The 26,531-nt window shown below is 45.2% G+C and overlaps 1 long non-coding RNA gene across 1 annotated transcript; it reads right to left on the bottom strand.

Moving 5' to 3' along the window:
• Positions 1-3,675: 3,675 nt before the first annotated feature.
• Positions 3,676-10,597, bottom strand: LOC140216844 (uncharacterized). Its single transcript, XR_011893552.1, has 3 exons — positions 6,639-10,597; positions 5,936-5,998; positions 3,676-3,902 (listed from the first exon to the last, which is right to left on the bottom strand). It is a non-coding gene; the product is annotated as an uncharacterized lncRNA (long non-coding RNA).
• Positions 10,598-26,531: the final 15,934 nt, after the last annotated feature.

Raw genomic sequence — 26,531 nt, 5'->3', positions numbered from 1 at the left:
GTGGTTGGTGACGTCATCGTAGACTTGGATGATGCGCAGTAGGCGGAGATGACGAGCGGAGCAGTACGGTAGGGGTAGTGCGGTTGATAGCAGAGCGGCGTCAATGGTATCGGGCTGGAAGGGCATTCGGGTTCACCAGGAGGCAAGGCTGTGGTTGACAGCAGGAAAAGCGGCTGGAACACCTGTAATGCGCAAAAGCGCGGAGTGTGAGACATGTTGACAGTGATGGTCTCGCGCCCACTGAAGAAACTGTCGCACTGGCGCCTTCTTATATCGACTGTGGTTGGTGACGTCATCGTAGACTTGGATGATGCGCAGTAGGCGGAGATGACGAGCGGAGCAGTACGGTAGGGGTAGTGCGGTTGATAGCAGAGCGACGTCAATGGTATCGGGCTGGAAGGGCATTCGGGTTCACCAGGAGGCAAGGCTGTGGTTGACAGCAGGAAAAGCGGCAGGAAGACCTGTAATGCGCAAAAGCGCGGAGTGTGAGACATGTTGACAGTGATGGTCCCGCGCCCACTGAAGAAACTGTCGCACTGGCGCCTTCTTATATCGACTGTGGTTGGTGACGTCATCGTAGACTTGGATGATGCGCAGTAGGCGGAGATGACGAGCGGAGCAGTACGGTAGGGGTAGTGCGGTTGATAGCAGAGCGACGTCAATGGTATCGGGCTGGAAGGGCATTCGGGTTCACCAGGAGGCAAGGCTGTGGTTGACAGCAGGAAAAGCGGCAGGAACACCTGTAATGCGCAAAAGCGCGGAGTGTGAGACATGTTGACAGTGATGGTCTCGCGCCCACTCATCATGACCCATCATAAAGCACATTCAACTGCCTTCGCAACATTCTTTTTCTGGATCCCGGCTCATTAGGATATTTTTGTGCTACCTCTAGGCAAAAAATTTACAAAGCTTCGCTCTCTGATGAATGCAGTTACCGCTAGATGCGCCTTTCTTTTCAAAACTGGTTAATCGCCGTGATGACCAAGGAGGTTAATGTTGACCTTGAAGTGCAGCGCTCATGGCTTCTATGTGCTGCAGTTTACTCCCTGCAGTGCAAACGAGTATAATACAGTGCTGGTACCATTCCTGTTTCTGCTGCCAAAGAAGATACCGCTGCTCCTATTTTTGTGTGAGAACCCCTCCACTTATGTCTCATCGGATGCCATTGCCAGAGCTATAGGAGACGATGCACATTGTCAGTTGGAAGGCAGCCATTGGTTTGAAAGAACGTCTAGCTCTATTGAATTTGTGTACTTATATATAAGGGTGCACAAATTATTATGCACATGTATGCTAGTAAGAATAAGCTTAATGCAGCAGCAGGTTTCAAGCATTCCCGATGACGTAACATGGGTAGCCAGTCAGAACACACACCAAGTTACATCACTCGCCCATGCTACGTTACGAGGGTAGGGGCAGCTGAAAACCCATGGAGTGACTCCGCTGTGATTATTAGCAATGCAACTTTTTGAAACCTTATAAACTAAACGCTTTACGCAGGGCTACCTTTGACCTACCTTAACAACACAGCATGTTTGCACACAATCGTCAAAATTGTTTCGTGGTTCCTTTAAAGTGTGGCATCACGGCAGCGCGGTGTGCTTTCTCATGAAGCCGCACCTCATGCAAAGAGCTCCGACATTTCATTTCGTAACCTCCTAGGGAACTTCACCCTCTCCCCACTCGCCATGTACCTTTCTTTCGTGGTCTGCCATTCTGCTCTTTTTTTCGAGGCACTGTTTTGCACTTTTTGCTGTGTTGGTAAATAGTAAACAGTGGGTGGGGTGCTGGCAAAGCAAAACTCAACTGCGCTTGATGACGGTTCTTTTCAGCGTTGTTGAAGCTGAAGATTATCAGCACCAATGAAGAGGTGAAGAACAGAGCCGGTGGCTGAAGATTCGGCATGGATGAGTCGTGCATCCATAAATCCATAAATGGACACTGTTTTTGCTAAGATTTGAATATTATAGGCATTTATTTGTACAGGTTATATGCCTGGGTTGTTGTATACATCCAAGGTATTGTAATTGGGGTTTGGGGTTATATGGGGAAAAATGGAGTAAACTGCAGACAACACAGCTTTCATACTGAGGCTGGTCATTTGCAGACAGCATTAACTCCAATCACATTGACGCAGCCTTCTGTAAGTAAACAGAATAAAAAGCATGCTCCATTTCCATACCTACAATAAGCAACTGCAATCGCCTTTAGCTAAATATAAAAATGTAAGACTTGTTTAGCAGCCAGAGTCATCTCCTCATTAGGTGTTAAATATAGTGGCTCATGAGGTCAAAATATTAATAGGCAAAGGAGTCATTTGAACCACATAATTAATGCTACATTCAAGAAAATTGCATACTAATTCAACTGTATAAAAAAGAAATAATCAGCCATTCTAACCGGAAGCATAAACTTGAGCTGAACTTGCACCGTACCTTTCTAACAGGCAAGTAATATGCTTCGGCCAAATAAGAAAATAGATTTCAAGAAAACTAAAACCAACTATAAAATAAATAAAATGTGGGAAAATGAGACACTTTAGGTTGGTGGCGTCACCTAGTGATGCAGGGTTTTTATTGCAGTAGCATTACATTCTACTTAACTGCTGGCATGTAGTGTTGGCAGCGGTGCAATTTCCCACGAAACACGCAAGCAGCTATTTGATGTCTAAAAGATGTCTTGAACGGCTAATTCAAAAGCCTAGTAGCTGTCTTGATCAAGACATTTTGTAGCCATGGACGTCTAGAAGTACTTCAGTAAGCCCTACTAACGTTATGCTAAAGGTTGGCTAATGGACAGCTTGACAAGAACAAATGAAGACTTTTATTATACATTCCCTCAAATTTTTGTGGCAGCTGTTACAGTAGCACGACGTTTGCCCACAGTTACAACTTATTTTAAACAAGGTATGAACATCAGAAAAGAAAGTTTATATTGTCGGATAGAGTGATGCACAGGTAGTTTTTTCAGATGTGAACCATGGGAATAGTGTAGTACAGCCTCATTGGTCAATTAGTGTTTTTTTAATTAGACCAATCAATTGAATACCGCCTGTCAGAATTATTGCAAATAAAACAAGATCTGTATTGTATGCTGATATCATTCCAATGTTCACCCATTGACTTAAACAAGAACATCTTTGCATGAAACACGTCATTATTGACAAAACTTCGCCCTGCTGGGTCTTCACCAAATTAAAATAGTTTCTAGCAAAGAAAAATTTTGTCAGCGATGCTGCAGTTCAGGCAAAAATTACATCCTCGTTTCAGCTACAGGGGGGTACAATAGCCTTACACCAGTATACGAAACAGAACACTGTGCTGCAACGAGTTAAGAAATAAAGGATAGTACAATCTAAAAAAACACTTTGCAAAACACTCTAACTGGCAATATAAATATATTTTTTCTGATGTCCATGCTTCATTTAAAAGTAAATTGTAACTTACTTTGTGGGCGCCTCTTGTAAGGTAACGCCACATGCTTGCACAGCATCACGAAGAAATAATGGCCAGTTCTTCGGCATACCATCCATTAGTGAATTCCTTGTACGTTGCATGTTACCAGAACTGAAAGATAAATCATAATATGCTGGGTTTTTTTTCATAAACTGTACGATGAGCTTTTCATGCATAAAAGATGATTGCGATTGAAAATTCAGCAAGACATCAATTTCACACCATGTCACATACTCATACTTTATTACCTAATGAATTAGAAAAGATGCAGAAATTGTAGTTAACAAGAGTGACAAATAGCAGCAAAGGTGATCGTGGATAAATCTTGAAGATGATTGCCGCCGCTGCCAGAGCAGGCCATCCTTCGTAGGGGAGCACTTGCTGCCCACAAAAGCTTGCTGTCACAGGCCACGCGTGACTGTTCTTGTAGACATAGGCAAGCAATACCTGCACAGAAGAGGGAAAAAAAGGCGAGGGAGGAAATGGGAATATTGAAATTGGAACTTCAATTAGCAATATGTGCTAAGTAAGAAGTTTGACTCACATTAAAAATAAATTTAAGCACTCCTTGCTCTTAAATTACGGGTATCTTAAGGTATGTATGCAATGATGTTTAAAATGACTAGTATATTTCCTATCATAAGAAGCCAACAAACACTGACACCAAGGACAACGTATGAGAAATTACTTGTGCTTAATAAATGAAATAAAGACGCGATAAATTAATGGAAATTAAAGTGGATGAAAATACACCTTGCCTCAGGTGGGAACCGAACCCACAACCTTCGCATTTCGCGTGCTATGCTCTACCAATTGAGCTACTGCGGCGTCGTTTCCCCATCCACTTTCTTGGGTATTTATGTGTTCTAGTAGAACCCTGGGAGTGTTGGCGAGCGCCACAACTCTGAGACCTTGTTCCTGCCATATAGTCATTATAAGTTGCATAGCAGAGTCAAAGTCAGCCTTTAAATTATTATATGGTGTTTTGTGGCTAAAAAGCCACTTAACCTGTCAAACAAGTCTGAGAAGCTTCCTGCAAAATATCATCAGCTTAAAACAGTAATTCACACTGCAGGTAAATGATGTACTAACTTAATTGAAAAGTTAAATAGCGTTTTATATTGTTGAACTAAAAGCAAGTTTGGCATCTTGCACTGCCTAGCTGTTGCCTTTCTTTCAAACTTAACCATGACACAGTACAGAGTAAGCAGGTAGCATGCAAAGGAGGAGTGGTGATAAAGTAGTGTTCCAAAGCAACACTCCCAGCTGGATCAATCACTTTTGTTGATATATTTTCATGTGACCCTAATTGGCTTAGGGCAATACCTCACACAAATGATGCAACACCTTGGATGATGCGTCATACAAAATTGAAAGTGTCTCATGATGTGATGAAACGATAACATTGCCCACTGTCTTGGAAGTGTTAACATGCTGCTTGCGCGAGAAAGTGCAAAGTGATTCGTATAGGTAGCAAATTCATCAGTGAATCTATAGCCTCGGGTAATTCTGAGCATCTATGTTGACTTGCAATTGAGAAGCCACTGCACACAAAAAGGTGTATTCAAGTCCATGCTGAATAATTGCCCACCTAGCGAAAAGGCAAATGTGGCAGGCTGGCTAATGGGCTAGGGCAAATTGATTGCTAAATTCTGATAACACCTCCAATGATATTATTGAAATAGGTGATAAAAAACAGCACAGGTAAAATTGCAGTTATGACAAAATTTTAAAAGCACCTCTGCAAACTGCTGGAACCCTCAGCATCATGTTGGTTCTACACGCACACTTGTTGCAGCGCAATCTGTATCTCAGACACAGGCGCCTCCACACATCACTTTGTGATCTCCTCACAATAAGGTTAAAAAACAGTCTGGCACAAGCTACCTGATGCGATTCATTTTGCAAGCGCCAGCCAAGTGCTGATGGTGGTAGAGTGAAATTGAAGTTTGTCCTTGTATGGAAGCCTCGGCCCATGTGTTATCAATTCTAGCGGCAAAGCACACCTTTTACAGCACACATAAATCTTAAATTAGACTGCTTGCTGATGCTGTACAGTAAATTCCTGTAAAGAAACTAAATCACACAGAAAACATTTAGAATACCAAATTGATCAAATACTGGCTTGAATACATTTGTGCATTAGGGAAGCAAGGTGTAATGTACACTGTTGTAGCAAATTTTTACTCATGGTATGGAATACTTGTATGACACAACAGAGTTAATTTTTTAGTTCTTACATAGCAATGACTACCTACAGGTACATTTTGTAAGGCTTAGGGAAACTAATTATAAGTAGAACTGTGTATGTACACTGGCACTGAGAAATTGGTTATAATAGTGGCAGCTTATAGTGGACCAGTGCAAAAGAATGCCCGTTTGTGAGACACCAACTAGCTATTTTACCACGAAGCACTCCCTGGCCTTAACCCATATAAAAAGCACTGGGAGGGCAGAGAGGGTACAGTACATTGGCTTACACTGACCATGATGAGGTCCCATCATCCAGCTAGCACCAAGGTACAAGAAGGATGTCCAGCCGTCTATAGAGTGAAAGGAACAAAATAAGATAGCATCAAGTCAGTTGAAAGGCAGATTTGCAATTACAAATAAGGTGACCCAGTCACAGCCATTCATTAATAAATGCCAAGCTGTCGTGATTTCACTCCCAGATGAAGCACCTACTAGGTTAAAGGTTTTGCTGCTTATTTAGAACAAAACACAAGTGAAATTTGTACATCAGCAGACGATTTAATTTGGAATTGTATAGATGAAGTAAACATGGCAGTTATATTTTTGTTTTGCTGTATTGTGGGAACGCTACAAACTGCATAGTCACTGACACACACGTGCGCACACGCAAGAACAAAAGGACACAAAATAGGGAGAGTTCAGTCTAGTTCAGCATTACAGCCAGCACGTCGTCTTCGAATGCACTCCCTTTCGGTTGGGTCATGCTACGTGAACCACAAAGACTAACAAGCAGGGCAAAGTTCTGACTGATGTTGCGGAAGTCGTGGAGCGCGGTAGTGCTGAACGGCTGAACACAAGCAGAACCCTCGTATAAAAGTAATGACGAAAACTCGCAGGGCAGAATAGCCCATCTATCAAGAATTGTCGCTGGTAACACCTAAAAATATTCACATTGTTCACAAAAAACGAAGTGCAATGTATTTCACTTACCGGAAAAAGTGTTATCAAAACGTGCGACGTACAAAGTTGCACCGAGACACGAAGGCGGCGAACGCAGATACCGCCATTGTGGTAGTAAGCCGTCGGCGAAAACACGCAATAGAAGAAGAAGAAGAAGAAGAATTTATTTATTTATTCACTCACAAAATAAAATCACAGTAACAAGATATACAGAAGGAGGTACCAAAGCTCAAGGCTGTAGGGGGACCTCCTGTTCTAATTAGAAAGATCAAAACAAGTTAGGTCACAGCAAACGCAGCAAAGGAACCAGAACATTATTTGATAGTACACAGAATTGAGCTTTGAACAAATAAAAGTAACAAAATAATTCAGGTTAATGCAAATACAGCAAAGAGGTAGAATTGCTAACATGTATTAATGCAAGAAAACAAGTAAACTAAAAACATGGCATAACACTGTACAGAATTACATCATGTACTGAATTGAAAACAAAACAAAACATGGGAAGTGAAATGTAGCCTAGAGGCAGTGTTCCAACAATAACTGACACAAAGAAACAATTGGACAGATATGATGAAATGTTGGTGAAATGGTGAAATGTGAAATGTTAGAAATATAATGGTTTACCCATAATGAAGCAATCGGAACATGTTAAATTACATTACAGCATTCACAAGATAAGTAAATATGTAAATAAATGCTTTTTAAAGCTGCCTATACTAGGAGACAGCTTTATGTCCGTTGGAATACAGTTCCAGTAAGACATCGCTGTGAATGAAGAAATGAATTTGCCAAAATTAGTTCCGATTTTAGGTAATAAGAAGTTGTTAGCTAATGCAAATCGAGTATTATTATGATTAGCAAGTTGTTCAGTGTTAAAGATTATTTGGGGAATGTTTGAATGAAGGAAATTATAGACAAGGATTGCCATGTTTAATTGAAATAGTTTATGAATTGTGAGAATGCGATGCTCTTGCAAAAGAGCAGATGCACTACATCGGGGTGACTGGAAAGTAATAATGCGGATGGCCTGGTTCTGGACGTATTGTAAAGGAACAAAGCGAGAGCTATATGTGTTGCCCCAAGTCGCAATGCAGTAGGTGAAGTGACTGTGAATGAATGCATGATAAAGAGAAAGCAAGGTTGGTAGTCTAAAGTATGGACGTGCTTTTATAAGAATCCGGATACCATATCCAATTTTTTGCTTTAGGTGTGAAATATGGGTAGTGTACTTTGAGTTGGAATCGAGGACAACCCCCAAAAAACGACAATGACTAGAAGGTTTGATGGGATAACTATCAATAGCTATGGTCGGAATATTTATTACTTTCTTTTGAGTGGGGTAAAATAGCCTGAAGACTGTTTTACTAGGGCTGATTTCTAAAGAATTGTGGCGACACCAACGAATAATGTTTTCCAAATCGGTATTGAGCTTAGAAGTTAGGCTATTAATATCGGTGTCAGCAGTTGGAATCGTAGTGTCGTCCGCATAGAGATAAGGTTCACAATGTGAAAGATGGGCAGTTAAGTCATTAATGTAAATAGTGAAGAGTAATGGGCCTAGTATAGACTTCTGAGGAACTCCCCTATCAATTAATTTGAAGTTAGAAAGGTGATTAGAAATGCTAACAGCCTGTTGTCTATTAGTTAAATAATAGCGAACAAAAGCCAGCACCGGTCCCACAACACCGATTGCGTTTAATTTAGTAATTAAAATATTATGAAGATGTGAATCAAACGCTTTGGTGAGGTCAATAAACACTGCTCCTGCATATTTACCTTCGTCAATGTGGTGTTTAATTCGATCAGTGAATGAAAGAAGCGCAAGATTAGTAGAGTAACCTGCACGAAAGCCAAACTGCGTGGTACAAAGAATGTCAAATTTTGTTAGATACTTAGGCGCTTTTCAAAACATTTCTCTATAATTTTGCTGAACACGGGTAATATAGCAACAGGGCGATAGTTAGAAATCAACCCTCTATCACCTTCTTTAAATACAGGGACTATTTTGGCTTTCTTAAGTTTAGATGGAAATACACCGCATTTAAATAAAAGGTTAATTACATAAGAAAATGGGTCAGCAACGATATCAGCAACATATTTTAGGTGCACTGGTTGTATTTCATCAAGACCTGCACTTGTTAGCTTTAGTTGTTGTATGACATTGTATATTTCATCCGGAATGGTAGGATATATAAAAAAAAGATTGTGGTTGTCTCTGGGGTGTTGTTATAGGACTGGTAGGAAGGGGCTTATTATCGGAAAAGAAATTATTAAATTCATTTGCGATGTCTGATGGATTTCGATACGTACTGCTAGAGCTTGAAATCTCACTTATTGGCGAGTCTAAAAAAAAAGTTTCTGTTCAAAAAAAGAGTTTATGAGCTTCCACTGTTTAGCGATACCTTCAGCTTCATTAATTTTATTTCATAATACTTCTTTTTGGCATCTTTCAACAATTTGTTTAGGACATTTTTGTAGCAAGCATATCGCTTCTGCAATCTGAAGTTAAATAGGCGACGTTTAATTTTCTTGTACATATTCTCTTTCTTGCGCATGTATACTAGCAAAGCATCTGTGAGCCACGGGTTGTGGGGTGCTGGATACTTCTTGTTACATCGAACAAAAGTAGTTATCATGCACACATTGCTGTATTACAGATGAAAAGCGTACAAAAGCTAGCTCAGCGTCTGATTCAATTTTATCGTCGACCAGTCAAAAGAAGAGATGAAATCTATGAATTGAACTTTGTTAAACAAGGACTTTTGGAAAGAACGCTCAGCACGTGGTGAGGCATGAGACAAGCGACAAAAGATGGGATAGTGGTCTGTAATGTCGAGTGTTATTACGCCAAACTCATCACATGATATGTAGTTAGATAAAATATGATCAATAAGCGTGCTTGAGCCACCTGCGATACATCTTGTTGGCACTGTGAGCAGCTGCTCATAACCAAAACCTGCAAAGCAATTCGAGTATTCAACCGCTTTCTGATTGGATTCATCCAGAAGGTTAATGTTGATGTCTCCCATAATAACAACGTTTTTTCTTTCGCAGGATATCTTATCTAGGCTTTCGTATAGTGCAGAGCAGAACTCTGAGACTGACGATGATGGCGAGCGATATATGCAAGCTAAGATGGTTTTTTCAGCATCAGTTTGAATATGTTCGTCATCAATTTCAAGCCAAACAGATTCAGTGTTGTCAGCTAGGAGGGAGAGGTCATTCCGACGTTTATATTTTATAGAAGATGATACGAAAATAGCAGAACCACCATGATGGTTTGATTGTCGGTGACAGTACTCTGGTGAGTATTGCGGTAAACAGCATAAGTTTTTATCGTCAGGTGATAGCCACGTCTCAGACACACAGATGAAGGAAAAGTGGTGGTCAAGGGATGCTAGGTAAGCATGAATGTCGTCAAAATGTTTTCCGAGACTGCGTGCATTAAAGTGGATAGCCGATAAACCTGGGCCTTCAAAAAAACATTGAAGACGTGTTGTCAAGTAATACATGTTAAAGTGTTATGAAGTTTAGCCTACAATAGTTGATTACCAGAGATAAATTAGGTTGCCTGGCTAAACACGGGAAGGTCTGCGTCCTTTGAGATGCGGAATACTCGGCTGTCAGCCGACTTTCTCGTCTTGATGTGGCCATTATCCGTCCACAGATACATCCATCCACGTTCCCGCTTTAACTTCAACGCTTTAGCGAACAACCTTTTATTTTCCAGCGTCAGGTGGTCGTTTACGTAAACTGGGCGACTTTGCGATCCACCAAAGCCGAGGTCATTAGTGTGCAATCTAGCCTTTTGTGCCTTAGCGACGAAATCTTGCTTCTTAGCTCGTGAGCAAAAGCGGGCAATGACATTTTTCTCAGCTGTTCCAACCTTCCCTGGAACATCAATGTCACCATCCGTGATGGGACAATCAATTTTTGCCCCTACAGCTTTTATGCGAAGCATATTACTAGAAGCTCAACCCAGCTCCTCAGGCGCGGCGGTGTCGCCTTCAATACCACGTGACGTCACGACAGAGGAGAAACGGGGCTCCAACTCGCGCCGTCGCGGCGGTATATAAGCAGCTGCGCTTTTATGCGAAGCATATTAATGTAGGTTTCGGGCCTTCGCGCGACGCCCGGCGGTGGCCACAATTGACCTTCAAGTAGGTCACGTGACATGACGTCACGTGACGACGTCATACCGGCTGCAGATGGAGCTTCATATCGCGCCGTCGGTCGCCTCCCGGCGGTGGCCACCATTGACCCTGAAGTGAGATCACATGTTGTGACGTCACGTGATGACGTCACACCGGCTGCAGATGGGGCCTCATATCGCGCCGTCGGACGTCGCCCGGCGGAGGCCTCCACGCTTCGGTTCGCGCCGTCGCGCGCGACGCGGCGGCGGCGCCACCATCGCTGCATCACGTGATATGTGACGTCACGCCAGGGATGAAGCGGCGCGCGCCCGCTGTCGCGTCAGTCTCTGTGCCCGCAACCGCGCCAGCGTCTATGCGCCGGGCGTGTATGCGGTCAATATGCCTCCAAACGCTAAGGACTTGATAAGCCTTCAATTTTTTTCTAGGTGGCTTTGGCTCAACTCTTGCAAGGTGGGCTGGGTGGGAATCGAACCAGGGTCTCCGGAGTGTGAGACGGAGACGCTACCACTGAGCCACGAGTACGATGCTTCGAAGCGGTACAAAAGCGCCTCTAGTGAATGCGGTGTTGCCTTAGAAACGAGCTGTTTCTAAGGCTCAGGCGTGCGTCGCTTGCTCAGGCGCACATTTCGTTGCCGCGCCGAACGCTGCGTTGCTCGACGCTCACCGCGTCCAATGCGGGGCGCGTAGTCGCTGCGCCGTAGCCCATTGTCTTACACCCCTAGGCGGGTCGACGGGAACGCTGTCGCGTTCCACTCTTGAAGGCGAAGCAGAATAACGCATGAGTTGTTTCTTCTACTAGCCGAACCAAATATAGCCAAGCAACAGCAGTTCACCAGGCTAAACAGTGGTTCAACAACTAAAATAAAGGCTAGTATGCTTCGCATCCTGGGCTTAACCTTAGCTAAGCCGCAGCCATTTTTATAATTGCCGCGCAGTCCTCTCCCTGTGTACACGGAATGTTCTTCAATTCAACGTTGTTTAACCTAGAGTACTGCTCATGTTCCGACACTTTTGCAGTGAAGGTTTCATTCTGTGATTGCAGAGTTCCATTAACAGTTCTTAGGCGCTCATTCTCTGACTTCACTTTCTCGACAAGAGAATTCAGCATTTCGACACTTGAGACCAGGCTATGGATTTCGGCCTTCATTTCAAGAATTTCAGGCTGAGTTGATGAAATCCTCTGTTTCGTTTTTTCAAGCAGTTTTTCAACTACTTCTTCGAGTTTGGCTTCAGACCAAGCCTCAAGCAACTGAACTCTCTTACCTAGTTTAGCAACAGTTGGCATCGTAAGAGATACAAGGTATCACTCAGGCAGGTCAAAACACTGGCAGCAGCAGTTGCGGCAAAAAAAAGCAAAAATTAAAAAAGAAACACCACCAACCTGCAAAGGTAAGGAAACTCGTTTACGCCCGCATTCCACCAGCCGCAAGTGCTGCTGCCAAATGGAACCGGACAGACGCCAGCACCACTTTTTGAAGCCCTGTCCTATCAGCAGGCTATCTCAAGGCGATGGTCCGCAGGTGACGTTGGTTACGCACGCGCAGTAGCCACGGATAGACCAGCTTCGTTGAACAGGTCAGAAACGCGCGCTGCAGCGGTGGAGGCAGGACGGGTACGTGACGCCGCTTGGGTGAATGATTGGGTGAACGTTGGATGGTCTGCAAAGGTAATTAAGGAAACTCGTTTACGCCCGCATTCCACCAGCCGCAAGTGCTGCTGCCAAATGAAACCGGACAGACGCCAGCACCACTTTTTGAAGCCCTGTCCTATCAGCAGGCTATCTCAAGGCGATGGTCCGAAGGTGACGTTGGTTACGCACGCGAAGTAGCCACGGATAGACCAGCTTCGTTGAACAGGTCAGAAACGCGCGCTCCAGCGGTGCAGGCAGGACGGGTACGTGACGCCGCTTGGGTGAATGGTTGGGTGGTCTGCAAAGGTAAGGAAACTCGTTTACGCCCGCATTCCACCAGCCGCAAGTGCTGCTGCCAATGCTGCTGCCATACAGCCGATGTCACTAACCACTCATGCAAAACACGCGGCAAACAGCATCAGCACAGCTAAATGACTCCAGTTAATATCTAGTATAAATGTACAGAACGGCTTAGAATGACGCACAACTGTATAACGGACCCACGACCGAGATGCTGCGGGGCGTGCGTCTATTTGTCGTACAAAAATCCCTCACGTGACTTGATCCTAGGTGCCTAGGGACAGCAAAGTTTAACGATTTTTGAGAAGGCACGATGCTGGCGCCGAGCGAGAGCTTGCTGCAAACGGGAGCCTACACTGCCTGTGAATCCGTGGCGTGTTCGTCGGATTCACAGGCAGTGTAGGCTCCCGTTTGCAGCAAGCTCTACTGCAGCTGAGCTCGCGGGGCTGCACCTGGCTGCCGACTTCCTTGCTGAGCACCTTCCCCAGCAGCCGGTGGCGGTGGTGTGCGACTCCAAGCCAGCGCTCCAGGCCCTCGTCAACCAACGGCGGGCAGGACTTACAGTGGTGCTGCTGCTTGCCAAGTTAACGGCTCTAGCCACCGCCGGAATCCCAATATCCTTCCACTGGCTGCCCTCACATGTCGGGGTAGCCGGTAACGAGGAGGCGGATACCTACGCCAAAGCTGCCCATCATATGATGTAGTCCCGGTTACCAGAGCGGTAGCGGCTTCGGACTACACGAGACATCGGCTACGGTGCCTGCTCACCTCCATTCACACGGACCCCCGAGTGGCTAGTGGCAGGGCCCCCAAGCCACTTCCAGAGAACGGCCTCTCCGGAAGAGACCGTTCCACACTCCTGCGCTTGCGGACTGGCTGCACCTGGACTGCGGCCCGGCTGTACGCCAAGGGCCGCGCCGCGTCGCCTGCCTGCAAGAGGTGCGGGGACCCCGAGACTCTGGAGCACCTTCTCTGTGCTTGCCCATCCTTGGCGCAGGAACGCTCCACAGTGATCAACACCTATAGACGCCACGGCCTTCCAGCGGCCACAGAGACTGACCTGCTGTTCCCAGTGTGTCCACAGCTCCCTGCGCTGCGAAGCCTGCTGGAGTTTATATGTTCCACGGGAATAGACACCCTATAAGCGCCCGCTACAACGCTGACAACTTTACTGAGGACTGCCACCTGTCGCGCATAGTGGAGTCTATTAGGCCACATCCTCCCTCTTTCTCTATCATCTTTCACTTCCCACTCCCTCTCCCCTGATGACGCTTCGCCGTGCTCCCTCACAGGTTGCAGAATCAAGCGTCCTTCCTTTCCTTAGATCACTATCATCGTCGGACTCTTGGGCGTGATCGTTCTCTGGACCGCACGTTCAGCGTGTAATCGTGCGTGCGTTGCTTGTGTGTTGGTTGTAGGTTCTGTGTTACTTGGCGGAAAGCCGTGAGTAGTGGCGGTGCGGCAGTGCGGCTTTGGCCTCGATGAGCTCTGGCACTACAGAATCTGCGTTGTGTGACCCGTGCTTTATTGAGAACCCCGGCGGCGGTGGTGACAATTGAAATATCGAAGTGGCCTAGCGCCTCGGCAGCGAAGTTCTGCGAACCGCGATGTGGCGTCGCCGTGTCCGACTTTGCTTTTAACGGACATCGAGGGATGTGCTGCTCGCTGCAAGTCGTGTAAATGCAACTGCGTCGACCGCCCACTGTTCAGCGCTGAATGTGTGTTTGGTGTGCTGTGCTTGAAACGAGTGGGGCAGCCGTGCAGCGGAGGAGCAGAGTGGCTTAGGGGCTCCGTTTGCGCGTTCACAGACATGTGTTCCCGTCTTGGTCTCATTAGCGGCTGTCGCGGGACTGTGGTGTGCTAGCTCCTTGCCTAGTATGAAGTTTACGACTCTATAAACACACACCATTTTCACGTTTTTCCGCGCTATATGTCATTTGCATGACGGCCGAGTTGAAAACGAGACATATAGTGTTCTTTGCGTTTGTGTATTGTAAGTTACTTTCTATATTGTGGAAGTTCTGGGAGTCTTATTACGCAAGGAGTGCAAACGTAAACAAACACATATGTGATTAAATATTGAATTACCCATAATACCGTTTACGAATGATAAGTGGGCTACATGGCCTGTGTGAATCAGCTACCGTATGTTGCGACGCTCTTCCGTGTGGTAGACTGATGCGTGGTGCGCGTTTATTTCTGTACTGTTGTAAAAACCATTTGTTTATTCACTCAACACAAATGTACGGCTTCTTCGCCGCAGTACATTTTAGTTACGCGGTGAAGCATACTAAAAGTGGGAGGGGGCCACTATCAGCGAGCATAGTATGTCCACTTAGGCGACCTGAGAGGCGGCGGCTTCGTGAGTGTATGATTAAAGAACTCTTATGTCCAGTGACAATGGCCCCTTTTCACTTTTAGTATGCTTCACCGCAGTACGTTGCTTAGGCTTCACCGCGAAATATTAGTGTATTGCGAGAGAGATAATCCTAAAAAGCCTAATTATGCAAAGTTTCTTTTGTAGCTTGCTACACCGCAATACAGGGGTGTAAATAAGCATTGTGCAGTAAAGCATACTAAGTGTGGAAAGGGCACATAGGTTTACACTGTGCTCATTATTTTCAATTGTGACATAATTTGCAAGTGCATCTGTACTCGTGGTAAGCTTCATTGACAATTCTTTGTACATTACAAATTCATATTGCAGGGAAGCTTACTAAAGCACATTCGCCATTATGGTACGTGTTATTCACCTTCAATGCAAGAGCGCAATGCGGATTCTTGCCCCTGCTTTTGGCTGGACTGCACATGCTCTTTGAGAATTGATTCATTATTCATAAGTGCACTGGCACTTTACTCCAAACTGGAGCGCTCAAGTTAATATGGAAGCACAATTTTTATTAAAGGGACAAGATGTTGCCGAGATGGTTGCAGCACAGCTTTTTTTTTTATTGCAGGCACCTTTTCTACTTGAAGTTTCCATTGCAGTGTTTCGAACCTCTTTGAACCAGCACATAGTGTATATAAAAATTGGACACTGATTGGGAACATGAGCTAAGTTCATGCCTATATATAGTAAAAAGATGTAGCACGACCAGACAAAATAAAAGAAGGGGGATGGGCTGTAGCAATACTAAGTGTTAAATGGTGCTTTATCCTTTCCCTTGAGTTTTCTGTTCTTGTGCTTTTTATGGATCCTCCGCAGTAACCATGCGAGTGCCGAGCTTGAGCTTGTTGGTTTCAAGTCTCATGGTTGTTACTAACAGAACAGTGTGATAAACGAACAAGGGCTCGGAGGCATCCGTTCACCTTGCTTGCCTCATGGTGCTGCTTCATAAGCACCATGAGCATCCAGGCCAACTAGGAAGGGAGGTTTGTTGCAATTGCTTCTGAACTTTATTGCCACCAAACCAAGAGTGCTCTCAATGACAGCTTTTGGACAGTAGAATGCTTGCACCCAGCAAAGTCGTAAGAAGAAAGCATTCAGGATGAGCAAAATGGGCTTTTGGAGCTGGCAGCATTACTGAAGGGGCTTTGCCCATCTACCCTCTTTATGTATACACAAAGATCATTTCCTCTTTAAGAGGGATTGTTTCAGAGGTTGTTACATGGCAACAGTGTTGGGTGTTTAGTAGCTTGTCTTTGCCCACTGTTAATAACCTGTTCCTTCTCCAGTGCCCCTGTGAGGTGCCTACTTTTTGGACACAATGTGCTCTCCAGGCATGCATGCATTTTTAGCTTGTAAAGACGTCTATCACCCCTTGCCTCAAGCTGGTCCTTGCTGATGTCACCCAAGAAGGCATTGGGGAGTATGGCAATGTATACTTACAAAACACTGTTGATACCAGTGAAACCAAATTAATGGAGCTGCTGTTCTTTTTTTGTCCACTCCATCCTTGTTAGTTACAATGAGCAATGTCCGAACAGAAAGCATATGTAGTTGGTCGTCCATAGCCTGCGCACTAAGACTTGTTGGCATGTTATGACCTTAGCACAGTGTTTATATGTAAAAACCTTCTGATGTGTTGATGACTTCCTTCTCTTCATCATACTTTGCCTGATGGAGCCAGCAAGTGGGTCAACCAAATGTTCAACAGGCTTCCCACTAGTTTTCCCAGAGTCTCCTTTACCAGGGCGCTGCTCATAGATATCTTTCTTCTTTACCTTGTACTGCACTTCGACCATGGCCACACCTGCTAAACCTATAGCATGCGATCAAAAAAGTGCTATACATCATGTTGCTCCAAACTCGTGACATGTGCTACAAGGCCTTGAGGAACACCCTCATTTATTTACGCCCTCATCATACTGTACGAACCTTCGCATGATAGGTGCGACAATTAACATCTGCTGGTTTTTCAGTGTTATTCCTGTCCAGCTTGCTGAAAGCTATCCTGAGTGTTTCAAAAGCAAATGGCCGCTGCTGGACAAGAAGTGCTTAAAACAAGGGTCGCTATAACCACATATGTCACACGAAATGAACGCCACTGAGTATGCAGGCGGTTTACTTCATATCCGACAAGCTTGGTTCTCCCTTTGCTAATGAGTGAACTCAACTTGCCCCGAATACATGGCCTGTGACAAACTATGTGCCACATGCTGTGTCCCCTGCAAAGCTGAAGATGTGTATGAGATCCTGACACCCTGCAGTGGCTTCTTCACTGGGCAAACAAGCTACTATAAAAACGACTGCCTTTACTAATATGCTAATAACATGAAAATGGGCAGAAATTTGGCTATTCATTGGACCCAACTGCAGCTGCAAGCCACTCTTCCACCAGATGTGTGTTGTTCACAGAAACTGGAGCTATACAAATGCAGATAAAAACAATGATGTTTGAAAGTAGTAGAGTTGAACTATATTCTGCACAAGCAGTGCTATCAGCAGCGCTGGTACCTTATAGCCACAATTCATGGCTGCACCACCATGCAAAGGCACTATTCTTGAATTAACTTCTGTTGTATTTATGGTGGCCATATATTGCAATTACATATCATCCACATTGTGTGCAATATGGTTAAATGTCAATTATGATAGCCATTCCTAATCTGAAATGCAACAAAAGAGCAAATATAGGCAACAAATTGCAATTCAAAGAAACAAAAGACAACCAGTGCACAGGATAAGTGACAGACTTCCTTTTATTGAAAAAGAAACGTGACATGTGTCATGCCACCAGCAGTGGGTAGCAATCTTTCAAGCTTGAGTGACAGAGGCAAAACTTAGCAAAATGCTACGATCACGCTGTAAAACGGCCTTGGACACAAAAAACCTACATCATATTGTACAGAATGAAAGGGCAAGACTCCATCTAAGAACAGTCTAGGGCACCACATACTTGAAATGGTGTAAAAAATGTTGACATGCCCTACCCATAAAGAAAAAGCAACAAACACAGAAAACACGTCTTAAAATGCCATGTGCAGAGTCTGAAACCAAGAAAAAACAAAAACTGTATCATCAGTTCCTAATGAACCTGCACAGCTGAAAAGGAAGGAAGGAAAGCCCAATAGCAAGGCTGCAGAAAATGTCACCGAATAAATATACTTTGCTTACCAATGATACCTGTGGTTTAGTTGTGGTCTGTGTATAAACTTTTCTTGTTTAGAATGGTTTAGCGGATAGGGAAAAAATGACCGTAAGAGCACCAGGTGTATGCATAGTCTGTGCACAAAAAGCCACTGCTTTCTTACTTTTTTTTCTCTCTACTACTATTCATAAATATTTAAGTGCCTTAATAGCACTGCTAACATCCTACTGCAAAACACAAAATTGGGCAAAGTGTGGCATAAAGAAAATTGCAGTTTCACTCGTAATGTGAAACAATGATAGAGTAGCTGGTGAAATATGCACAGGAAGCTTAGTTCATGCAGTGTTCGTTGAAGTGAACACTTGCCAATGCAAGGTGGTAATCTCCTTAAAGAAGTAAAATAAGTAAAAGTCATGTTTATTTGTGGGAGTTGTGCCTCAATGTTGAAGTGGAAAGACTCGGCTTCCTCCTCTTTCATATCGGGACTTAGCCACTGATCTACACCGAAACAACCCTTTAGCTTCTTACTGCTGAATTCGTTTTGGTTTTCTCAAATCTATATTTGGGCTACCCATTGCTAGGTCTCGCGCTTTGCTTGAGGAAAACAAGACACCAACAGCTCCATCCAGTAAATCTGAGAAGCCAAGCACTAGAAGAAGATTAATGAAGCAGATGCACCCAATCATTGTCATCACATGCAAGAAGAAAACAACATAGGACTGCCTTCACAAGTCGGAAGGTGATGTGCAAGAACTTGAAGGTGTGGATGCCAGCTCTATATACAGTACGCAGACATTGAGCAGGTGTTAGCCAATCTAGGCACCTGTTGGCTAGATCACGCTCTCCGGGATCAGTATTCACCACGACTGTACCTTCAGCAGAGTGGCTGAAATGTAGAATTGTAGACTGCCACTCTTTTGATCGTATGTTTGAATCCTCGCAGCACAATGAGAACTTTATTTGCAATATTCTAACAAGAAATTCGGGAATTCCAGTGACAACACCTGTAGACATCAGAACAACCAGGGGAGTTAGCCCATAGCAGCTATTGCTGTAAAAAAGAAGACTGGCATAAGCACAAGAATTGAGATGGGCATACTACATGCCTTTGTTCTGGTAGTGGTCCACTACTTTGGTGCTACAGTTAATGATCTGCACTGTCACTGGACATAATAAGAGTTCTTTAATTAATTATACACTCGCGCACCCGCCGCCTCTCAGGTCGCCTAAGTGGACGTACTATGCTGGCTGATAGCGGCCCCCTCCCACGTTTAGTATGCTTCACCGCGTAACTAAGCTGTACTGCGGCGAAGAAGCCGTACATTTGTATTGAGTGAATGCACAAATGGTTTTTACAACAGTACAGAAATAAACGCGCACCATGCATCATTCTACCGCACGAAAGAGCGTCGCAACATACGGTAGCTGATTCACACAGGCCGTGTAGCCCACTTATCAGTCGTAAAGGGTATTATGGGTAATTCAAAATTTCAGACACGCATATGTGTTTATATTTACGTTCGCACTCCTTGCGTAATAAGACTCCCAGAACTTCCACAATCGAAAGTAATTTACAACACACAAACGCAAAGAACACTATACGTCTCGTTTTCAACTCGGCCGTCATGCGAATGACATATAGCGCGGAAAAACGTGAACATGCTGTGTGTTAGCGTCGTAAACTTCATACTAGGCAAGGAGCTAGCACACCACAATCCCGCGACAGCCGCTAATGAGACCAAGACGGGAGCACATGTCTGTGAACGCGCAAACCCTAAGCCACTCTGCTCCTCCGCCACCCCCGCTGCACCACTCGTTTCAAGCACAGCACACCAAACACACATTCAGCGCTGAACAGTGGGCGGTCGACGCAGTTGCATTTACCCGACTTGCAGCGAGCAGCACATCTCTCTATGTCCGTTAAGCAAAGTCGGACACGGCGACGCCACATCCACGGAGGAAGAATATGTAGGAGTTGAAACTCCCGCCAGCGAGGGCGCGCGCGGGCGACCAGATAAAGTCACAAAAATAGCATACTCCGACGGGGGCGCATGCAGTGGCGGCGCCTTGCGGCGCGTCATGCAAGCCGTAGCGGAAAAAAAAAAAAAAAAAAACACGCCCGGGCGGACAGCTCGGGCGCGCTCTCTTCGGCGGAACCCGCGTCTTCCGCGCAGACCAGACGACAAGCAGACGACACGGACGTTCGCTTCAGCGGGCACGCTGAAACGTTGTGTTTGTGTGCCCTTACAAGTCAAACACCAACAGTTCTTGTCGGTGTCTGTTAGAGGACCGTAATACTAACAGCGCTGCTACGCGCAAATGCCCTTCAGAATTCGCTAGCGTAAGATGGGACGCAAGTGTTTCGTTGAAAAAGGCGAAACCGAGTACAACTCTTGGAGGGAAAAGATGAGCATAATCAAAGTTCCGAATGACCTTGGAAGTCTGCAGCCAAGTGCTGCGGCGATTGCTGGGGACGACCGCCAGCTCACATGGAGAGATTACGTCTGTGAGAAGCACTTCACGAGCAACATGATGAGACGGGATAAATACTACGTCGAGTTTAGAGACGAGGTAATCCTGGACCATCTGAAAAAAAACCTGGACTGCGTCCAGAGGCTGTCCCATGCACCTTTCTTCCGTCCCCAGCATCTTTGACATCCCCGAAAAAGAAGCGGACTCACCGGGAAGCGTAATCAAATATCAGTCATGCCACCATTAAATGATCAAGAATGAGCGTATACGACAAGCCAGGAACATCAATGGTGGCGAACGTCAACGATGTTCACACAGTGTGCGAGGCCCATGAGCTTGACGAAAATCAGCCTGGTTATATGCTCAAAGAAATCGAAGGCATGTTTGCCTTCGACGAATGCCAGCAGCGCTTACAGCAATCCAGTCAAAGTCATCGCGTGGGTGAAAAAACAGGGCCGCGTAAAACCGCAAGCTACAGGTTACCTAACTATAGCGGTCACCGAAAAGAATGCGTTTTATTTTTTACTGTGCTCAAATGGTTCAGGCGTAGCACCGATCGCTGTCCAGGCTGTCAGCGCTGAAGAGGCGCGCGGGGGCCGAATGCAAGCAATACGCGCGACTGGTTGCCTTGGCAACCGAACCTGCGGTAATTTCTTTGTGGGCCGCCAGGTACCGCCAGTATCAAAGTGGCTCCTTTGCTAGGCCTTTGCGGGCAACATAACCTCGTGATCGTGAATACAGGGCCTAAGTGTGAAGGACAGATCACGTGGGAAGTGGGAAACCGGCAATCGACCATTGATTACTGTCTGATGACAGAAGGAATTCATGATAAGTTGAGAGAAATGGTCATCGATGAGGAAGGGTTTAGCAGCATAGGGAGTGACCATAAACGCATCATTTTGAAAATGGGATATGTAGTTGGGAAAGAGAGCAAGGAAAGCACAATGGCCAGTCCAAATTTGAACGCTGAACAAATAGCAAATATAGTCACTAGAGTTGAAGAAGAACTTGGCAAGTGGCCAAGTAAGGAGTGGGAATATGGTGAGCTTCTAAGTGTAATAACGACAGAAATACGTAAAGAGAAACAACATGTTCGTTGGAAAGGAAAAAAGAAACCGAAAAGCTGGTGGAACAAGGAGATACGAGAAGCGATCGCCGAACGACAGAAAGCATCTCGAGAGCACAGGCAGGCAAAGAAGGCGCAGTTGCCACAGGATGAAGTAACCAGTAAATGGGAAATATACCGGGAGAAAAAGTCTATGGTTCAAATACTGGTGCAAGCAAAATTAAAAGGTGAAAGTGAACGTTGGTTGTCAGAAATACGTGAGAAAAAGAAGGCCGCACCTAGAATATTTTGGAATCACATAAAATTATTAGGCAGGAAGTCAGCAACAATACAACAACATATCCTAGACGAAGATGAAAACAGACTGGAAGGAGAAGCGGCAATAAATTACATCCGAAACGCAACAGCCGAATCCTTCCAAGGCAATGACGAGGTTGAACTTGAGGAAAAAAATAGCATGAAAGAGACCCAAGTGAAAAAGGAGCTGGTGCTGACAAACTTAAACTGGAAGAAAGCGGAAGAGAAAATTCCTAAGCGCACAGCCACAGGGCTAGACGAGGTTCCCGTTAGGCTGATAAATGAACTGGGACCAAAAAGTAAGCAAGCTCTGGTGAAAGCAGTGGAAAAAATTTTAAGAGATAGACGAATACCAGACAGTTGGCGACAAAGTAGAATGAATTTAATTTATAAAGGTAAGGGGGAGAAAGACAGAATTCACTCGTATAGACCGTTGACCATTACATCGGTAATATACAGGTTAGCAATGCAGGCAATCAAATTAAAGCTTCAAGCATGGACAGAGAATAATGGCATTTTGGGAGAGCTTCAGAATGGCTTTAGAATAGGTAGGCGTTTGGATGATAACTTGTTTGTTCTTACTCAGTGTATCGAAATATCAAAAGCAGAAAGCAGACCGTTGTATGTGGCCTTTTTGGACATTACAGGAGCATACGACAACGTAGACCGCAACATATTGTGGCCTATTCTGGAAGGGGAAGGCTTGGGTAACGATTGTCTACACCTTTTGAGAGAGATTTACTTAGAAAATACCGTTTGCGTTGAATGGGAAGGGATGAGAAGCGCGGAGAAAGTTCAAATCAACAAGGGACTGAGGCAGGGGTGCCCTTTATCCCCGCTGCTGTTTATGATGTACATGGTGAGGATGGAGAGGGAGCTAGAAGGAAGTAATATCGGGTTTAATCTCTCATACAAACAGGCAGGTACAGTAATAGAGCCTGCAACTCCCAGGTTTATTTTATGCGGACGACATTGTGTTGCTCGCTAACAAGCAAAGTGATTTGCAACGTCTGGCTAATATCTGTGGACAGGAAGGCAACAATTTAGGTTTGAAATTTAGTGTTAGAAAATCAGGTGTTATGGTATTCAATGAAAACAGTGAACAGACAGTGGAGATACAGGGCCAAGAAATACCTCGGGTAACAGAATATAAATACCTTGGTATATGGATAAACGAAGGCAATGGATATATGGAAGCACAGGAGAAAATCATAACAGTCAAGGGGAAGAGAAATAAATGCAGCCATAATGAAGCACAGAGCGTTATGGGGATACAATAGGTACGAGGTCCTACGAGGTATGTGGAAAGGGGTAATGGTTCCAGGACTTACTTTTGGAAATGCGGTTGTTTGCTTTAAATCAGGGGTACAATCAGGGCTCGACGGGAACCAAAGGTCTGTGGGTCGCCTCGCATTGGGCGCTCACGGGAAGACTAGAAATGAAGCTGTGCAGGGGGATATGGGCTGGACTAGTTTTGAAGTGAGGGAAGCTCGCAGTAAAATTGAGTATGAAGAACGGCTGAGGAATATGGAAGAAAGTGAATGGGCTGGGAGAGTGTTCAGGTATCTGTACAGGCAAAACATTGATTCACAGTGGAGGAAAAGAACTAGGAAGCTTACCAGCAAGTATGCGGCCTGTGGGGTGGGCAACACAGCAACAAAGAAGGTCAAGCAGAAGGTTAGAGAGGCTGAATTAATCTCATGGCTGGCGGCAATGGAAAAGAAACCTGCCATGAGTAACTACTTAAGAGGAAAAAACGAAATCGGGAAAGAAACCATTTATGATAACTCAAAGGGAAGCTCATTACTTTTCGAAGCGAGATCGGGATGCCTTAGAACACGCACCTATAAAGCGAGATATAAGAAGGAAGAAGAAGCATGTGCTTGCTGCGGTAAAGCTAGGGAAACGACGGAGCATATTTTATTAGAATGTGAAGACGTCTACCCAGCGGTCGATTTAGGCACCACTGGCCTCCTTGAAGCCCTTGGGTTCAGCGGGAGCAGTGGTAAAGCAAACAGGTCCGCAATAGACATTAGTAAGAGGCGATTGGAGGATTGGTGGAAGAAAAGTAGGGAAACGACAAAAGACGGAGACGTACAAAAACACAGTTCGCAATAGGGGATCAGAAAATTTGGACGTGTTAGTTCATAGTGTTTTTTCTTTTCTTTTTTCATTGGTTAACCTAGGTAGGATATCAAGCAGCATAGTAGCAAGAGCTTGGTGGCGCAACCCACCGCCCCGTTCCAAAGGGGACGCTCATAACATCCATCCATCCATCCATCCATCCGCGGGCTTGTGACCTTTTCTGGTCGCCGCAAACAGCGGAGTTTCCACTCCTAAATGTTTCTTGCTCCGTGGCCACATCGCAGTTCGCAGAACTTCGCTGCCGAGGCGCTAGGCCACTTCGATATTTCAATTGTCACCACCGCCGGGTTCTCAAGAAAGCACGGGTCACACAACGCAGATTCTGTAGTGCCAGAGCTCACCGAGGCCAAAGCCGCACTGCCGCACCGCCACTACTCACGGCTTTCCGCCAAGTAACACACAACCTACAACCAACGCACGCACGATTACACGTTGAACGTGCGGTCCAGAGAACGATCACGCCGAAGAGTCCGACGAACACGCCACGGCGTCGCTCGGCGCCAGCATCGCGCCATAGAATAAAGATCGCGCCTTCTCAAACATCCTTAAACGATGCTGTCCCTAGGCACCTAGGATCAGGTCACGTGAGGGATTTTTGTGCGACAAATAGACGCATGCGGCAGGCGTCGTTTTGTCAAACTTCGCGTGCGTCTATTTGTCGTACAAAAATCCCTCACGTGACCTGATCCTAGGTGCCTAGGGACAGCATCATTTAGGGATTTTTGAGAAGGCGCGATGCTGGCGCCGAGCGACGCCGTGGCGTGTTCGTCCTCGGCGTGATCGTTCTCTGAACCGCGCGTTGTTCAACATTGCTCATGTAATCGTGCGTGCGTTGCTTGTGTGTTGGTTGTAGGTTCTGTGTTACTTGGCGGAAAGCCGTGCGTAGTGGCGGTGCGGCAATGCGGCTTTGGCCTCGATGAGCTCTGGCACTACAGAATCTGCGTTGTGTGACCCGTGCTTTCTTGAGAACCCGGCGGTGGTGACAATTAAAATATCGAAGTGGCCTAGCGCCTCGGCAGCGAAGTTCTGCGAACCGCGGTGTGGCGTCGCCGTGTCCGACTTTGCTTAACGGACATCGAGGCATGTGCTGCTCGCTGCAAGTCATGTAAATGCAACTGCGTCGACCGCCCACTGTTCAGCGCTGAATGTATGTTTGGTGTGCTGTGCTTGAAACGAGTGGTGCAGCCGTACAGTGGGGGTGGCGGAGGAGCAGAGTGGCTCCGTTTGCGCGTTCACAGACATGTGCTCCCGTCTTGGTCTCATTAGCGGCTGTCGCGGGACTGTGGTGTGCTAGCTCCTTGCCTAGTATGAAGTTTACGACGCTAACACACAGCATGTTCACGTTTTTCCGCGCTATATGTCATTTGCATGACGGCCGAGTTGAAAACGAGACATATAATGTTCTTTGCGTTTGTGTGTCGTAAATTACTTTTCTATTGTGGAAGTTCTGGGAGTATTATTACGCAAGGAGTGCGAACGTAAACATAAACACATATGTGTAAAATTTTGAATTACCCATAATACCCTTTACGACTGATAAGTGAGCTACACGGCCTGTGTGAATCAGCTACCGTATGTTGCGACGCTCTTCCGTGTGGTAGACTGATGCATGGTGCGCGTTTATTTCTGTACTGTTGTAAAAACCATTTCTTTATTCACTCAATACAAATGTACGGCTTCTTCGCCGCAGTACGTTTTAGTTACGCAGTGAAGCATACTAAAAGTGGGAGGGGGCCACTATCAGCCAGCATAGTATGTCCACTTAGGCGACGGGTTCGCGAGTGTATGATTAAAGAACTCTTATTATGTCCAGTGACAGTGGCCCCTTTTCACTTTTAGTACGCTTCACCGCAGTACATTGCTTAGGCTTCACCGCGAAATAATAGTGAATTGCGAGAAAGATAATCGTAAAAAGCCTAATTATGCAACGTTTCTTTTGTAGCTTGCGTAAATAAGCATCGTGCAGTAAAGCATACTAAGAGTGGAAAGGGCACATAGGTTTACACTGTGCTCATTACTTGCAATTGTTACATAATTTGCAAGTGCATCTGTGCTCGTGGTAAGCTTCATTGACAATTCTTTGTACATTACAAATTAATATTGCAATTAAGCTTACTAAAGCACATTCGCCGTTATGGCACGTGTTATTCACCTTCAATGCAGGAGCACAATGCAGATTCTTGCCCCTGCTTTTGGCTGGACTGCACATGCTCTTTGAGAATTGATTCATTGTTCATAAGTGCACTGATACTTTACTCTAAACTGGAGGCCTCAAGTTGATATGAAAGCACAATTTTTATTAAGGGGACAAGATGTTGGCAAAAT

Source organism: Dermacentor andersoni, chromosome 3 (assembly GCF_023375885.2).
Source record: "Dermacentor andersoni chromosome 3, qqDerAnde1_hic_scaffold, whole genome shotgun sequence".
NCBI lineage: Eukaryota > Metazoa > Arthropoda > Arachnida > Ixodida > Ixodidae > Dermacentor > Dermacentor andersoni.
Note: the sequence above shows the minus strand (reverse complement) of the source record. Positions and strands in the feature narration are given on the sequence as shown.